The sequence below is a fragment of the Sus scrofa genome, chromosome 13 (assembly GCF_054392235.1).
Source record: "Sus scrofa isolate SSC_HxYL_T2T_F1_AM1 chromosome 13, Sscrofa_HxYL_maternal_Yorkshire_Landrace_v2.0, whole genome shotgun sequence".
Lineage (NCBI taxonomy): Eukaryota > Metazoa > Chordata > Mammalia > Artiodactyla > Suidae > Sus > Sus scrofa.
Window position 1 is genome coordinate 100,407,318 of NC_139395.1, and position 18,474 is coordinate 100,425,791.

An 18,474-nucleotide genomic window follows, 5' to 3' on the forward strand; every position below is an offset into this window, starting at 1 on the left:
TGCATCAGAATCTTGGTAGGGATGGCCTTGAATCTATAAATGGTCTTGGAACTATATGTATTTTTAACAATATTAATTCTTTCAACTCATGAACACAGGATATATTTCCATTTATTTCAGTTTATTTCATTAGTGCTTACAGTTTTCAGTTTATAGAACTTTCACCTCCTTGGTTAAATTTATTCCTAAATATTTTATTAATTTTGATGCTATTGTAAATGGGTTTGATGTTTTTATTTCTTTTTCAAATAGTTTTTTGTTAATGTATAGCCATGTAATGGAATTTTATATGTTGATTTTGTATGTGATGTTATGTAATTAGTTTATTAGTTCTAAGAGTTTTTTGGTGAAATTTTTTTTTAGTGTTTTCTAAATGCAAGATTTTATTGTCTACAGAGACGATTTTACTCCTCCCTTTTTGATTTGGATGCCTTTTTTTTTTCTCGCCTGATTTCTCTGGCTAGAACTTCCAGTAGTGTTGAATATGATTAGTGAGAGTAGGTAAACTTGTCATGTTCCTGATCTTAGCAGGAAAGTTTTCACCTTTCACTGTCGAGTATGATGTTAGCGTTGGCTTGATATATATGGCCTTTATTACTTACATATACTTTCTATACCAAATTTATTTAGAGTTTTTAATCATGAAAGGATGTTGAATTTTGTTAAATTATTTTTTTCTGCATCTATTGAGAGGACCATGTAATTTTTATTTTTAGTTTTGTTAATGTGGTATATCACTTTTATTGATTTGTATATAAAGAATCATCATTACATCCCAGGAGTAAATCATACTTTATCATAAATGTATAATGTGCTTTTCAGTTTGGTTTGCTAGTTTCTTACTGAGAATTTTTGCAACTGTATTCATTAGGGACATTAACCTACACTTTTCTTTTCTTGTAGTGCTCATATGGCTTCTGTAGGAAAGTAATGCTGGCCTCACACAATGAATTTGAAAGTATTCTCTTCTACTTTTTTGGAAGAGTTTGAAAAGGATTGGTGTTAATTCTTGCTCAAATGTGCTTAAATTTACTTGCTGAACCATCCAGTCCTGGGCTTTTCTGTGTCATGATGTGACATGTGGTGAGCCAAGCCTCAGATCAGATTCTGCCACACATATAGTTGTAGTGCAAACAAATATGAGCAGAGCTAGCACAAGGCATTTCCTAAGCTTGAGACAGAAAAATCCCAGTACTCTATGCTCTGGTTACACCTCTATGAGGCAAATACATGCATTCTAGAGACTGATCCAGAACCAGAATTCATCTTGACATGTTTTCAGAAATCAAATCCCACACCAGGATGCAATGTGACCCAATACCTTAATGCCAGAACATTTTGGGATAAAGCCAACCCCATGAGAATAGTTGGATACTTACTTTTAGTTAATTAAAGGCTGGGAAAGTCTCTAAATTATTTCAGCTAATTCACATATATTGAATGCCTTCCATTTTACTAATGAGAGCTTGTTTCCTATTTCTTCATGATAACTGGATCACTTTTATCATTATGTGCTGATTCTCATAGTATCAGTTGTTGATCAAGAATGGGTTTCAGAAAGGCTTGCTCTGGCTACCTGTGGTACATGACCCTCCTCTGTACCTGATGAGCTCCCTGGAAAGCACATTCTTGGATCATGTCAGTTGAGCACTCCTGGACTATGCATTTTTTATTATTGCAGTGATTCTCCATAGAATTCAAAGATTAAAGTTCTTGACGCAGGAATCATCAGTGTTGAAGTGATTTAAAGGAAATCGCAGGCACGATGACCACAGGCAATGCTGTGTCATCCCTTTGCTGCTGCTGAGTCAGTTCCTGAAGTCAGTGGTGCTCTTACCAACTTAGCTACCTCAGCAAATGTATTACATTTATTGAATTTGAAGCTGTTACTTAGAGATAGGGGAGATTTTCTCCTGTTCCCTCTTTCTGCCCCACTTTCCACCTTCCTGCCCTGCTCTGTATCACCTAAGGATAATCCAAATTATAGTTAATTTTCTTTTAAAAGATGATCTCTGTTGCCAATACTGTAAATATAAAGGTAAATCCTTAGCTTTTACTTTTTCCTTATGCAAAGAAATATGTTAATATATTCCTAATTTTTTTTTTTTGTCTTTTTGCTATTTCTTTGGGCCGCTCCCGCAGCATATGGAGGTTCCCAGGCTAGGGGTCCAATCAGAGCTGTAGCCGCCAGCCTGCCAGAGCCACAGCAACGCAGGATTCGAGCCGCGTCTGCAACCTACACCACAGCTCACGGCAACGCCCGATCGTTAACCCACTGAGCAAGGGCAGGGACCGAACCCGCAACCTCATGTTTCCTAGTCGGATTCGTTAACCACTGCGCCACGATGGGAACTCCTATTCCTAATTTTTTAATTATTATATATTTTTTGCTTTAAAGCACATCTATTATTATTTTCTTTCTGATTTCTGTACCTGACTCCTATTTTCTCCCCTATACAATCTAATAAGTTTCATTATGTCCTTATACATAACTTTTGTAATGTAAGTGTGGTTTCATTGCATTTTTTGATTAATAGATGTTATTTTTTAGAGTAGGTTTACCTTAATAGAAATATTGAGCAGAAAGTACAGAGTTCACATATACCTCCCCCAGTTTCTCCTATTGTTAACATCTTACCCTAGGGTGGTACATTTATAACAATTAATAAACCAATATTGAAACATTATACACTCGACTCCGTAGTTTAAATTGGAATTCACTCTTTGGATTCGGCAGCTTTATGGGTTTTAACAAATGCACAATACCAAATATGCACTCTCACAATGTCACATAGAAAGATTTCCCTGCCCTAAATCCCTCCTTTGTGCTCCTCCTGTTCATTCTTTTCTCCCTTGCCCTTCAAACCCTGGAAACCACTGATTTTTTTTTTTTCACACTCTTACAGTTTCATCTTTTCCAGAAGGCTGCATTGTTTGAATCATACTGTTTGCAGCCTTTTTGGACTGGCTTTTTCCACTTAATAATATGCATTTAAGGTTCCTCCATGTATTTTAGTGACTTGATCATTTCTTTTTCTTGCTGAGCAGTAGTCCATTTGCAGGACATATCACCGTATTTTTATACATCTACCTATTGAAGGACATCTTGATTGCTTCGGTTTGGGCAATTATGAAAAATAGTTCCATAAATATGTATATGCAGGTATTTGTGTGGAATTATGTTTTCAACTCTTTGGCTAAATTCCAAGGAGTGCTAGATAAAATAGTAAGCGCATTGTAAGTTTTGTAAAAACCTGCCAAATTGTCTTCTAGAGTGGCTGTACCATTTTGCTTTCTCATCAGCAGTAAATGAGAGTTCCTGTTCCTCCATAGCCTCTCCAGCATTTGGTGTTTTCCATGTTCCAGATTTTGGCCAATCTGGTAGTTGCATAGTAATATCTCAATGCTGTTTTAATTTGCAATACTCTATTGACATATGATGTTGAGCATCCTTTTTCATGCTTATTTGGCTTTTGTATGTCTTCTTTTATGAACTTTCTGTTCAGGTCTTTTGTTTACCTTTTAATTGGTTTTCCATCTCCTTCTTGTGAATTTTACAAATTATTTTAATATTTTTCTAATCATCCTACCAGTACTGGCTCTAGAGGAGTGCTTCTGCTTCCATGAAGTTGTGATTCTTGGTATCTGCCCTACCTCCAGTTTGGGGCCAGAGGTCTGTCTTATGACTTCAGTTCTCTAATGGATCTAAAGAGAATTGTTGATTTTTAGTTTGTTCAGCTTTTTTTCTTGTTTTGAGGATGTTTGAGGATATCTAAAGTCTTTCATGTCTGAACAGGAAGTCTGATATTTTTTAAATTCAAATAAATTTTCTCTAAATATTTAATATCTACTCATTGCTCAAGAATATTAATCTTATCAACTGCTTATTACTTTGTACTATGTGCTAGCCACATATTACTTTTTAATTCCCCCAGTGATAGATACCTAGAATGCTTCCAACTTCTTGCTCCAATAGTTACCTTGGGCACACTCAACCATGTTTCCTAGTTCCTATTTCTTTTTATAGTTGTAATTTGGTATATTATAAATATTTTGCATTTTTATATATATTGCATCTATAAACTCAACTCTTTAATACGCAACTCCTTTGACCTTTTGTACTCCTTAAAATAATTTTATGAGACAAATACTATTCCCATTTTAATTTTTCAGAAGAAGAAACTGAGAAGTTATGTAAATACTTGGTAGTAAGTACCTGTGTAGCATAAACCCAAATCATCCTATTTTAAAGATAACTTTTAACTACTATATTGCACTTGGTTTTATACTATTAAATAGTTTGGATTGCAGACTTACAGAGTATAATCAGGAGTAATGTTATTAATGAAATCTACATTTTCCCCCAAATGGCTGCACATATCCATTTCTACTAGCAGTGGATGATAGTGAGTAACTATCTAATCTTACCCTTAACAACCTGATTATTAGCTATTATTCTGACTTTTTGTACCATGCTGACTTGTGTATACATTACCTTACTATTGTTTTAATTTAATTTAACTTGGTAATTTAGTTTATCTCAATGTTATTTTATTTCTAATGAGGTTGAACAATGGTTTGGGAAGTCTCTTCTGTGCAAATTTCAGTTCTACTCCTCTGCCATTTTAAATATATTTCTCATCATGTTTTAGTTAATTTGTAGGAATTTCTTATATATTTCAGATATTAATCACTTACTAGTTTTAGTGTCTTAAATATCTTCTCCCAGGCTGCCATCAGATCTTTTACATGCATATGTCGTATCTCTCATTAAGTAAAATACTTAATGTTGTGAATTTATCACAAGCCCTGGAAGAAATATGAAGCATGCCTGGAAGGACTGCACTGTGAAGTCAGTACAAAGACCTGGGGCACATGACCTTATTAGGATCTGTGGGTGGAGTGCTTTGATGTTCTCAGTCTAAGGTTGGATTGATCAGTTCAGACCAGAGGAGCAGGATTTGGGTAAGTCACATGAAGTTCTTATCTAAGAGCCTTATAAGGGAAAAGTTTTAGGAGACAGGGAAGACTTGATCACAAGGGTGGTTGGAGAAATATTTTTGTTTGTGACTCTGAAGGCTGCTATCTAGGGGATGCACTTGTATGAGAAGCTAATGTCCCTCCAGGATGTTTGGCTTCATTAAAAAAAAAAAAAAAAAAAAGATTGCGAAGTCATAAGGCAGAAATACCATGAAGTGTAGCTTAGCTAAACTTTCAACAGATGTAGTCAAGTCAATCTGTTTTGCTTTATAGAGAGTGCTTTTGGCATCTTATCAAGACTCTTCCCACTCTAATTCACAGTGACATTGGCCTGAATTTTCTTCTTTGATTTTATGGTTTTACTGCTAAAATTTAGGGTTTTTTTTTTTTTCCCTCAATATCAGGGATGTATATTAGCTAAAGATTCAGCTTTATCTCTTATCTAGTTGCCAGTTTTCCCAGTACCATGTGCCATTGACTAACATGTGGCCACCTTTATTGTATTAATATTTCTCACACATCCAGATCTATTTTTGAGCTCTTTCATCTGTTCCAGTGATCTAGGAATATCTCATTCGGTTCATCCTCTTCTTTAAAATGATTTAGCTATTAGTGGATCTTCAGTCTTTGAAAGACATTTTGGAAAGAGTGTTAGATTCCTCAAAAAAGAAAAACAATTTAAATTTTATTAGTATTTCTTAGAATGTGTAGATTGGTGTTTGGAAAACTGACACCTTCCCAATGTTTAGTCATTCTATAAACAAACATTCAACACTCTTTTTATATATGTCAAGGAGATTATAAAATCTCACTACTAAAAAACTATGTATCCACTACTAAAAAACTATGTATCCATTTTTACAAAGACTTCAATACTTGAAGACATTATTTTTTTCTTTTTTGGCCGTACCTATGGCATATGGAAGTTCTCTGGTCAGAGATCGAACCCAAACCACAGCTGTTATCTACACCACAGCTAAGGCTATGCTGGATCCTTAACTCATTGTACCAGGCCAGGGCTCAAACCTTAATCCACTGTACCACAGCAAGAACTCCAATACTTACAGACTTTTATAAAGACACATTTAATTATAGGAACAAACCAATGACTTAGACATGACAAATTTATTATCCTATATTTTCTTGAAAGACATTTAAAGTCTTACCCAAGGATATATAATTTTTCTTACATGGTATAGCCTAGATGTCATGTCTCATTAGTTCTACTTGAAAGGTATGCTCTATGCACTCTGCAGAATCACCTTCTATAGCAATAGGAAAGACATTCACACTCTTTGAAAAACAAAATTTTTAGCTGGAAGTCTAGTGAAAATATTATTTAGTGAGAAACATTTTTTTCACTTGCCTGTGCACTCATGAAGGTATTCTTGTCTGAAGAATGTTTTGATATGTCAGGAATGATTTTTATTGCTTTTCCATTTATTAATGCATTCATAGTACTAATGCAAGCTGGGGGAATGAACACATTTGAGATTTTAGGAAGTTGTCAGGATTTTCAGTTGATATCTTATAAATTTCTTTTAAAATAAACAAACTAACAACTCCCCTTTGGATAATTTAGCATTCAATGTTAATGAATGAGGTATTTTCATAAAAATTTCCTACAAACACATCTAAATAAGAACATATGTCTCTCTTACCACTGCGGTTATGTACATGAATAAAATTATTTTTTCCTTGCCAGGAAATCTGTTTGGGCACAGTAAACACTGAATCTGTGTTTATATTTCATCTTGGGTAAGTTTTCTTTTTAAGGAGGATCATTTATTTTGTTCAAATTATCTTATTACTGACAGGCATTAACTAGGAGAAGATGAGTCAGGGCCATCTGGCATTCTTTAGTAGCTTGTTTTGACACCTCACTCATTTGTTTAAATAATTCACTGATCCAATATAAGCTAACTTTCCAAAATGAAAGGTACTTTTATTTCCAGACTAAATCTGCATACATTTTCATTTTTATAGGTGCAAATGAATTAATGCATGGAACATAACTAGGTCCCTTTGATATGTTTGTTCTCTCACCCCCAATCCATTCACTTAATCTAAAGCTCCTGTCCTATACTTTGCATGATGTTAGCCTCACCTGGAGACCCAGGTTTGCTGCATCAACATCAAATAGACTGACAGAATGTCAGAAATGTCCAGAAACTAGAGTAGAAGCATTAGTCTCCTATTTTTATAATTGACATATATGTACAAAGTTTTTAACTTTGTTGAACGACATTATGGGGAGATAATATTTCTGACTCTCAACTTGGATCATGACAAGCTCAATAGAGGCACCATGATTTCTCCTAACTGTTGCAGTCCCACATGGACAGTATTCCTTGGTCTCCTCACTCTAGCTGATAAAGAAAGCCAAAGTTTCATCCTGAAAATATGACATCCTTTCATTTTTATTGTAATATATAATGTATCAACTTGTTCTTCACATTTTCTGAGTAGAAAATAATGTCCAGTTTCTTTTTCCATAGTCTTTGGACAAATAAAATAATATAGGATCTGATTTAATTATAAATAGTTCTAACTTTTGCACCAGAACATAATTTCTTTATCAATCATTCAAAATAGCCAATGAAAGAAAACAGGTGTTAGCATTAATCCTTTTTAAAATATAAAAGGTACCTAAGTCTTATATATTTTCTCTTTTAAAATATGAGTGAATTTCCAAATGGGTCTAAAAGCCATTTTTGGACTATTGATTATGTTTATGTTTATTACATAATGCTCTAATTAATAATAGTTCTAGAACTAATGACTCAATATAATCAATGTATTGTTGGTACCAAACTCATTAGCTTACCCTGAAAGGTAAACATTTTGTTTTCAGATTGTGTTACAAAAATTTATTTTATGACTACCTAACTAGGACAGGAAGATAAAGATACACACATAGACAGACATATGCACATACACTTTCCTTCAAGGAACTTAATAATCTATTAGGAGAAATGCACAAAAAATAGTTATATTGTGGTAAATGCATGAAGCAGATATGTCAGTGACTTACTCATATTTTCTTTTAGAGTTTACAATTTCCATGCACAAGAGCCTGATTTCCACTAGCTGCTTCCAATTTGTTAGCTATTACATGTCTCTGGCTGCTGGAGCCTGTTCCACCTGGGTGAGGGACAGGTCAGAAGTAACAGAGAAATAACAGTTTCTACCCATCAGTATTCTGCCAGTAAATGATGGAAGTTGGGTAACTATAGGCATGTCCTACATTGGCTCTCAAGTTTCCTAAGTGGAGTTAAGCTTCACCCAAAGTACAGTGACAACTCTAAAACAAGATACCTTTATTAACTCTTTCTCTTCCCTGTGTCACTTCTCCAGTCTGCAGTCTGCTATCAATGTTTTCTGGGATCATCTGCCAAATAAACAACCTGTCCTCAAAGGCTTGTCTTTATAGATGCATAGACATTTCATTCTAAGATAAGTAGTGCCTATGAGAAAAACCACAAAGGTGAAGAATATCTTATTGATGCTTCAAAAGAACTGAGTGATTTTTAGTTTTAGGATGATCAAATTACGAGTGAACAATATAAGAAATTTGACTGAAGAGTTAGTAAAAATGTTTTGGAATTGGAATTTTGGTGAGCAGGTGTGATGAAGGATGATTATAATAGAGCTATTCCTGACCAACCATGGGGTCTGAGCTATGTAGTGTGAAACAGAGATCAGGAAGGGTTGATACTCTAAGTGCAAAAAGCATTATCAAAGTATACATATATAAATGGAACTGAAGGACAGAGAAAGTGGAAAATAAAACACAGGAGGTCATGATCAGAGTTCAAATACTAGGGATTAAAATTAGAAAAATAGACAAGTTATGGATGAGGATGCTGGCCAGGGTAAGACCTCAAGAGTAGCAGGCATGGAGTTGGAGGAATTACAGCACTTTGAAGGTCTGGTATTGGGGGGCATGCTCATTCTGAAAGGATTTGAGCAGACAGGGTAAAGGAAAACATTTAAGTGTAGTTTATCAATAGTTTGAAGGATCAGAGAATGATGGACAATACACAGTGTGTATTGTGGGATGGAACATTGTTTACTCCATAACATGTACTACAAAGAAGACATGATTTTTATGTAGTTGAAAGTATTAGGTCCAAGGTTGGTGGTATTAGTAAGTGAGAGAAAATTTCTTTCCTTCCATGTTCCCAGTAAGGTCATAAGGCAAATGAAGCTAGGCATTTTGGCTAAAAACAAAACAAAACAAAACAAAAAAAAAAAAATTGATTATGTTTGGAAATTTTCCTAACATTTCCTTAATTTTTTTTCCTTGAGTCCCTATTGTGGGCATAGGGCCATGCCAACATTCATGCAAACAACTGAAAGACAATATAAACACACACACACACACACACACACATACACATACATTCCTTATTTTAAAATGATTGCTGTAAGTATGATGTGGGTCTACATAAACATGGATTTTATAGGGTGTAGTGAAAATGTATTTACTGCCAATATTATTAACCAAATAAAATTCTAAATATGTAATATTCAACCTCTCTATGCTTTTTATTCAATCTTTCCCTCATTCCTTTTCTCCTTTCTATATTCCCCCTACTCTTCCCTCCCTCCCTTCCTTCCTTCCTGCCTTCCTGCCTTCCTTCTTTCCTCTCTTTATTTCTTTTCTTTCATATTTCACTAACTATCTACCTATCTAAGCATGAGTCATCCCTCTCTCTCTCTCTCTTTGTTGGGTCACATTTTTTTTTTGTACATTGTTTCAGTATTCCTCTCACTCATAATTATAAATTTACATCACATTCAAAAGCCTTCTGTGTGTGGATTTAGTGAGAAGAACTAGGTACAACTAAATAATTCAAGCAATTGTAATGTCATACATTACCATAAATACTTTACAGAGTATCTTTACATAGATTGTATAATTTAAGCATTTAATATACCTCATAAAGTTGTACCCTAGAGTTAAAGAATCTGAAGCATGTAGAGGTTATATGATTTGGCCTTACAGAAACAAGGTGTGATTCCTTATCTCCCAAATATAAACTTTGAGCCTTAGCTTTTCTAAGACATTACTTCAAAGACTCATGATGTAAGGTCACTAAATATAGACTATATTTTTAGTCTGTAAAGCTAGATTTGATTTTTCCTCTTTGGAAAGGCATGAGGTTAAAATATATATCTTCTCTGTCCCCTAAGCCTTGTAATTACCTTGGAAATATAGGAATGAATAATAACACTTCTATTATTGGAAGACTAAGGAGTGTCTTAAGAGAAGCGTATTTCCACTTTGCCTTGTTTGTTCATCCTGAAAACATATCATAGTATTTAATTTCTTTCACAATGACCGTAGGAGAGGGTAATGTATGTTCCCAATATTAAAGTATCTAAATGAGACTTCATTTTCCTCAAGGTTTACTAAAAAAAAAAAAATCATTTGCTTCAGTTTTCCCAATTATTATACTCACATACTTAAAAGAAAAAGTGTATACTTTCATTTTTATTTGTCTATATATCTGATCATGGGAAAGCTTCAAAGAACAGTTATTTCAGTATTTTATTAGGAGGTTTAGAAGAGCTGCTCTCAACCACTTCTGAAGGAAATTTTTTTAACATAAATATTTTAAACAGTTTAAACCATGTTTACTTTGCTGTCTGTCTTAGTATTAGTGACTTCCCTTTTCTCTCTGTAGCAGTATGATGGGTAAGTTATAGGATAGTATTTTTGTTATAATGTGGGAGACAATATTGTGTACTTAAGAAGTGACCTTTTTCAGATACTCTGCCAGCACCACTGTATAATTCTCACTTGCATTATACATATAATTTAATATTTAATGTAACTTAAATCTTTTGAAACTTCATAGGTTAAAGTCATTCAGCTATAATTTATTTTAAACACTGCTAATATTTTTGAGAGAGATTTAAAAGAAAATGATTTGTGTTTGCATGTATCCATAGTACGATCAGTTCTTTTGGAGGCATATCTATCAGCTATAGTATTGTACAAAATATTTGTGTTACATGAAAATAACTCAAGAATAATAAAAGATGAAGTTCCTGTCGTGGCTCAGTGGTTAATGAACTGACTAGTATCCATGAGGATGCGTGTTCAATCCCTGGTCTCGCTCAGTGGGTTAAAGATCTGGCATTGCCATGAGCTGTGGTGTAGGTCTCAGATGTGGCTCAGATCCCTCATTGTTGTGGCTGTGGCAGAGGCTGGCAGCTACAGCTCTGATTCAAACTGGGAACCTCCATATGCTACCGATGTGGCCCTAAAAAGACAAAAGACAAAAGACAAAAAAAAAAAAAGAAAAAAAAAAGCTCTTTTAAAATTTAAAATTGGTATATACCAATTTCAATAATTTCAATGTAAATATTATTTTAGGAATTGTCTCTCTGTATCAGAAATAAATATTTAAAATTAAGAAAAATGTATTACAGAAACAGGACAACTGACTGTTTTGTATGGTAATTGATAAAATCCTGGATTCATAAAAAACTTTATTGGAACAGTTTGTGAAGTTAAATAGACTGCTGCGGAGTAGAAGATAGCACTTCATAATAGATAATTTAATTCCTGGAATTTGATGGTTATGCAGTAGTCCTTAAGAAATATACACTGAACTGTCAAGAGATAATGTAGCATTATGTCTTTAAGGTATCTTCAAGTGGCTAGAAAAGAGAGATAGAGAGACAGAGGGAGAGGGAGAAGGAAAAGATGAGGAGGGTGACAGGGAGAGAGAGAGACAGAGAAAGATGGTAAATGGAAGAAGCTGACAACTGGTAAATCTCTTCTGTAGTTTTGAAATTATGTCAGTATAAAAAAGTGAAAGACGATCCATATGTTCTGGATGCTTGTATAGAACAGGTTTGGAAGATGGAGATAAAGTCCTCCCATAAAGCATTATAAATAAAGACAATTTTTCTCTTCAGAACATAGAGCAGGCAGGTTTAATGCCTGTTGTAAAATTGTCCTGTTTTCTTAAGCCAGAGTTTCTCTTCTGTAATGAAGCCAACTGGTTATGCATATGCCATCTGGCTCTCTTTCTGTCACCCTGTAGGAACCAGAGCTGTGGTGCAAAGAAATATCAAGAATCTAGCAAGGGCTATCACTGTGTGTGATAATGTCATTTGTCTCTGACCGAGGATTCTTGTCTTCTGCCAGCATGTTGAAGCTCTGATTAGCTAACTTCTTTGTTTGCAAGTGGGTTAAAATCTCAGAGTCTTCACAGTCCTTAACAGATGCAGCTTTTACCAGCTAAGGTCTTCTTTATTTCCTTCAGACATTAAAACCAGTTCTGTATGAAATTTAAAGCCAGCCTGGATTAGAATTAAGTTTACCTATCTATTTAGTGAGAACTGAGATCTTTATGACATTTAGCTTTTAGCTCTAAGAACATATAGCATGTCTTCTACTTGGCTATGTGTTTACTGGTGTCTTTATTGGGACTTTAAATTTTCTTCATAAAGTCCTGGGAAATTTATTTTAAGTCTATTTTTGTATTTAAAATGTGTGTGTCTGTGTGAATGTGTGTGTTTAAGAAACATATAGCTGAGTACAGGTATACCTCATTTTATCATGCTTCACATTATTGCACTTCATGGACATTCATGAATATTGTGATTTTTACATATTGAAGATTTGTGGCAACCCTTGTATCTAGCAGGTGTATTGGCACCATTTTTTCCCAACAACATTTGCTCACTGTAGTGTCTCTATATCACATTTTGGTAATTTTCTCAATATTTCAAACTTTTTCATTATTATTATATCAGTAATGGTGATCTGTGATCACTGATCTTTCATGTTACTATTGTAATTGTTTTGAGGTGACAAAAACTGCACCCATGTAACATGGCAAATTTAATCGAGAAATGTGTGCATCCTGACTCCTCAATTGACAAGCTGTTCCCTGTCTTTCTCCTTCTCCTCAGGCTTTCCTATTCCCTGAGACACAACAACATCGAAATTAGGCCAGTTAGAAAGTTCCCATTGTGATTCAGTGGAAATGAACCCAACTAGTAGCTATGAGGATGTAGGTTTGATCCCTGGCCTCACTCAGTGGGTTAAGGATCTGGTGTTATCGTGAGCTAAAGGTGTACTTCACAGATGCAGCTCAGATCCCTCGTTGCTGTGGCAGTGGTGTAGGCTGGCAGCTCCAGCTCTGATTGGACCCCTAGCCTGGGAACATCCCATATGCTGCAGACACAGCCCCAAAAAGACAAAAAAAAAAAAAAAAAAAAAAAAAAATTAGGCCAGTGAGCCAGTGATTAACCCTACAATGTCCTCTAAGTGTTCATATGAAAGAAAAGGTTCCATGTCCCTCACTTTAAAGTTAAAGCTAGAATGATTAGGCTTACTGAGGAAGATATGTCAAAAGCCAAAATAAGCTAAAAATCTAGGCCTCTGGTGCCATACAGTTAGCCAGGTTGTGATTGCAAAGGGAGAGTTCTTGAAGGAACTTAGAAGGGCTACTCCAGTAACTTAGAAGGGCTACTCCAGTGAACATACAGATGATAACAAATGAAACAGCCTTATTGCTGATATAGAGGAAGTTTTAGTAGTCTAGAGGGAAGATCAAACCAGCCACAACATTTCCTTAAGTCAAAGTCTATACGGAGCAAAGCCCTAACTCTCTTCAGTTCTTTGAAGACTGAGAGAGATGAGAAACTTTCAGAAGAAAAATTTGAAACTAGCAGAAGTTGGTTCATGAGGTTGAAGGAAAAAGTCATCTCTATAACATAAATTGAATAGGGAAGCAGCAAGTGCTGATATAAAATCTTCAGCAAGTTATAGAACTTATAACTAAGATAACTCATGAAGGTGGCTACACTAAGCAAAAGATTTTCAATGCAGACAGAACAGTCATCTATTGAAAAAAGATACCATCTAAGACTGTCATAGCTTGAGAGGGTAAGTCAATGCCTGGCTTTGAAAGATAGGCTGATTCTCTCATAGTCTAATGCAGATGGTGACTCTAAGTTGAAGCCAATGTTTGTTTACCATTCTGAAAATCTGGGGGCACTGAAGAATTATGGTAAATCTACTCTGCCTGGAACTACAAAGCCTGATGACAGTACATCTGTTTACATAATGGTTTACTGAGTATCCTAAGCCCATTGTTGAGACTGCTCATTGACAATGCATCTGATCACCCAAGAGCTCTGATGAAGATGTACAATGAGATTGATGTTGTTTTTATTCCTGATAACAAAACATTCTGCAGCCCACAGATCAAGAAGTAATTTGACCTTCCAGTCTTATTATTTAAAAAATACATTTCAGGAGTTTCTGTCATGCCCCAGCAGAAATGAATCATGACTAGCATCCATGAGGACTCAGGTTCGATCCCTGGCCTCTCTCAGTGGGTTAAGGAGTTGCCATGAGCTATGGTGTAGGTCACAGATGCAGCTCAGATCCTACATTGTTGTGGCTGTGGTGAAGGTCAGCACCTATAGCTCCTATCTGACTCCTAGCCTGGGAACCTCCATATGCCATGGGTGTGGCCCTAAAAAGACAAAAAAAAAATAAATAAAAATAAGTACATTTCATAAGTCTATGGCTGCCTTAGATAGTGATTCCTCTGATGGATCTGGGCAAAATCACTTTAAAATCTTCTGGAAAAGGTTCACCATTCCAGATGCCATTAGTAGCATTTGTGATTACTGGGAAGAGGTTGATGTATAAATATTAACAAGAGTTGGGAAGGAGTTGATTTCAGTCCTCATGGTTGCTTTTGAAGGATTCAAGACATCAGTGGAGAACAGAACTGCAGATGTGGTAAAAACAGCAAGAGGAGTAGAGTTAGAAGTGAAGCCTAAAGATGTGGTTGAATTGCTGCCATCTCATGATAAACCTTTAATGGATGAAGAGTTACTTCTTATTGATAAGGAAATAAAAGTTGTTTATTGAAATCAAATATACTCCTTGTGAAGATGCTATAAAGACTATTGAAATTACAACAAAGGATTTAGAATATTACGTCAACTTTGATAAAGCAGCAGCAGGGTTCGACAGGATTGATGCCAATTTTAAAAGATCTGCTATGGGTAAAACGCTATGAAATAGCATTGTATGCTACAGATATATTGTTTGTGAAACAAGAGTCAATTGATGTGGCAAACTTTGATGTCTCATTTTAAGAAACTGCCATGGCAAACTTTGATATCTTATTTTAGGAAACTGCCATGGCAAACCCAACTTCAGCAACCACTACCCTGATCAGTCAGCAGCCATCAACTTAGAGACAGGATTATTACTTACTGAAGTCTCAACTAATGGTTAGCATTTTTTTTAGTAATAATGTATTTTTTGAATTATAGTATGCATTTTTTTAGGCATAACTGCACACAATAGATTACAGTAAAGTGCAAAACATAAATTTTATAGATACTGGCAAAACCAGAAAATTTGTGTGACTTTCTTCATTGTGATATTTGCTTTATTGTGGTGATCTGGAACCAAACTTACAATATCTCTGAGGGATGCCTGTATTTTTTATTACTCTGTTTAATAATATCTGACTTTGAGTTATTAAGCCCTTTCGTATTTAAAGCAATTGTAGGTATGGTTTGCTATACATCTGCCGTAAATGTTTGTTTTATAATTATCTTATTTGTTTCTTGTTTACCCCTTTCTGCCTTATTTTTCAGTATTTTTTGGCATTCTATTTTTTTCTCCTATATTGAAATTTACCTATGACTATCATATACTAATGGTTGCTCTAGCGATTAGAAAGTTGCCTTTACATTATCCTCTTGTACCTTCAAATAACATTATACTATTTTACACATACTATAAGAACTTTACTATAATAATGCTTCAGAAAGTCTAAACTCTCTTTAAAGATTTCCTTAACAACTCTAGTTTATAATCATTTCTCATTCCTCTATAAAGTTATAGTCCTCATAATCATTTCTGTTAACCTGGTGGGTACCCAAGTTTCTTAGAATTGTTCCTTATTCTCTTTTCTTGCATATGCTCGGTCTCCTGTCTTGATTGTAGAATCACGCAGGGTGAGAATTTATATATATATATATATATATATATATATATATATATGTTATCTATAGTTATTTGAATAATATTTTGCAAATGATTTGTCACAATAAATTATTGTGTTGTTCTTTTGATGATATGAAAATAATTTGAAGCATTTGCAAACATTTCTAAACAGTCCTCATAATTAGATGTTTCAAAGTTAGCTGATAAAATTTTACTATAGCAGAATATTTATAAAAATTCATATTAATAGATCAGTGATTATTTTTAGGCACTCTATTTGTACCTTGAATATTATTTTTTATTTATGCAAAAATGAAAGTTCTTATTTACAAAACTGAAGCAGAGAAATTTGCCTACTGTTATACCTCTAGGAGCATTTCCTTGAGAATGTGTAAAAAGAATAAAAAAATTTTCTGGTGGACGTTCATCTTCACCCAAGCCTCAAAAAATTTGTGCAGACAGATTTCAAAAAAAAAAAAAAAGTTCACAGTAAAAGCATCACAAAAGTCATTAATGTTTTACTTTTTTTCGCCTTTTTTTTTTTTTTCCCCAGGGCCACACTCGCAGCATATGGAGGTTCCCAGGCTAGGGGTTGAATCAGAGCTACAGCTGCTAGACTGCGCCACAGCCACAGCAACGTGGGATCTGCATCTGTGACTTACACCACAGCTCACAGCAACACCGGATCTCTCACCCACCTCTCAAGGCCAGGGATTGAACCTGCATCTTCATGGATAATAGTTGGATTTGTTACTGCTGAGCCACAATGGGAACTCCTTACTTATTTTTATTTTCAAAGCAAAAACAAAATTTTTGAATCAAGACATACTATTATTACTTATAGTGGTAGCAATGTAGATTGTCCTCTTCCCATTTTCCCTATTACATAAGAATGATGTAATAAGAAACAAAAGGTGATACCTGGAATGCACAGCAGAAAGAATGATATTGGTGAGGGCTCCCCAAATTATAAATCTGGGGCCCTAAATAGGATAGCTGCCCTTCTTACCAACTAAGAGAAGGGAAAGAAAGGAATCTTCTTAGTATAAACAAATCCTATTACCAAACCAAACTTGGGTCCATTGGCCTGTGTGCAGTAAAGTCAATCTTTCTGATACCAGGTTGTGGTAAAGGAAAGTGCAATCTTCCCTGCAAGCCACTAAGCAGGGACTCCAGGCAGCTATTATTCCAAAGACTCAAACACCCCCAGATGGCTTTAAGGGAAAAATTTTTAAATACAGAGTGAGGGAGAAGGTTTCAGGTTTTGTGATCAGATCCTGACCATTCTTCTGATTTGTTGGTGGTGAAGTAACCAGGAGTCAACATCATCCACCTTCTGGGCCCATCCCAACCTGCCTAGGGTCAACGTTCTTGTGATCAGGATACAGTTAACTTCTTCCACCTAATGGGAGTTTCAGGATCTGCAAAACAGATATGGTTCAGAACCCTATCTATCACCTTTGAGGGAGAATTCCAGGTCCTTGACTTTGTTTAATGGCTAACCGATTATTATTTAGTCTCGCTTGACTATTTTCCTTTGTTTCTGTATTTTCTTATTTCTCTGATTAAATTTATTCTTTGGAGCTTGGGGAAGGCCTAGGAGACTAAAACTTTTCTACAAAGAAGAAGGAGGTGAAGGACATGGAGTGTGCTCTCCTGGGAAGGCCCCATAGGGTCCTGCTTGGTTACAGTCCATTGCTTGTTACTGATTCTGAGTGTTATCCTTTCTTAAATATAAACACAAGCCTGTGTGGAGACAAATCTTTCTGGAGATCTCTATATATCCAATCATCTTTTAAATTCTTAGAAAGCCTATAACTGTGCATAAACATGAACAAATTCTTATTACTTCCCAAAAAGTAACAGCAAAAACAAGAGACAGAAGATATGGATTTGTAAAATCCCTTTTTTTTTTTTTTTTTTTTTTTTTTTGGTCTTTTTAGGGCTACACCCGCAACTTATGGAGGTTACCAGGCTCGGGGTCGAATCACAGCTGTTGCTGCTGGTGGCCTACTCCACAGCCACAGCAATGTGGGATCTAAGGCACATCTGCAACTTACAGCACAGTCATGGCAATGCCAGATCCTTAACCCACTGAGCGAGGCCAGGGATTGAACCTGTGACCTCATGGATGCTAGTCAGGTTCGTTAACTGCTGAGCCACAACGGGAACTCCTGTAAAATCTTTAGATATTGCAATTATCAGAAAATAATAAACTACATTCTTTTCTAAGATATTTCAAAAATGTAATAGGAATATAAAATATGGAAAAGAGACAGTTAAGAGAAAGTCTAGGATTAAGACAATAAAATGTTTGAAACCAAATGTTAGAGGAATGGGTTTAAGTAGTAGATGAGGAAAATACAACACAAATATAATCACATGAAAGATAGATTTGGATAAAAAGTAATCCAGAAAAAAAATCACGACAAGAAAATAGAATGTATAAAGGGAACGTTAAGAGACTCAAACAACAAAATGAGAAT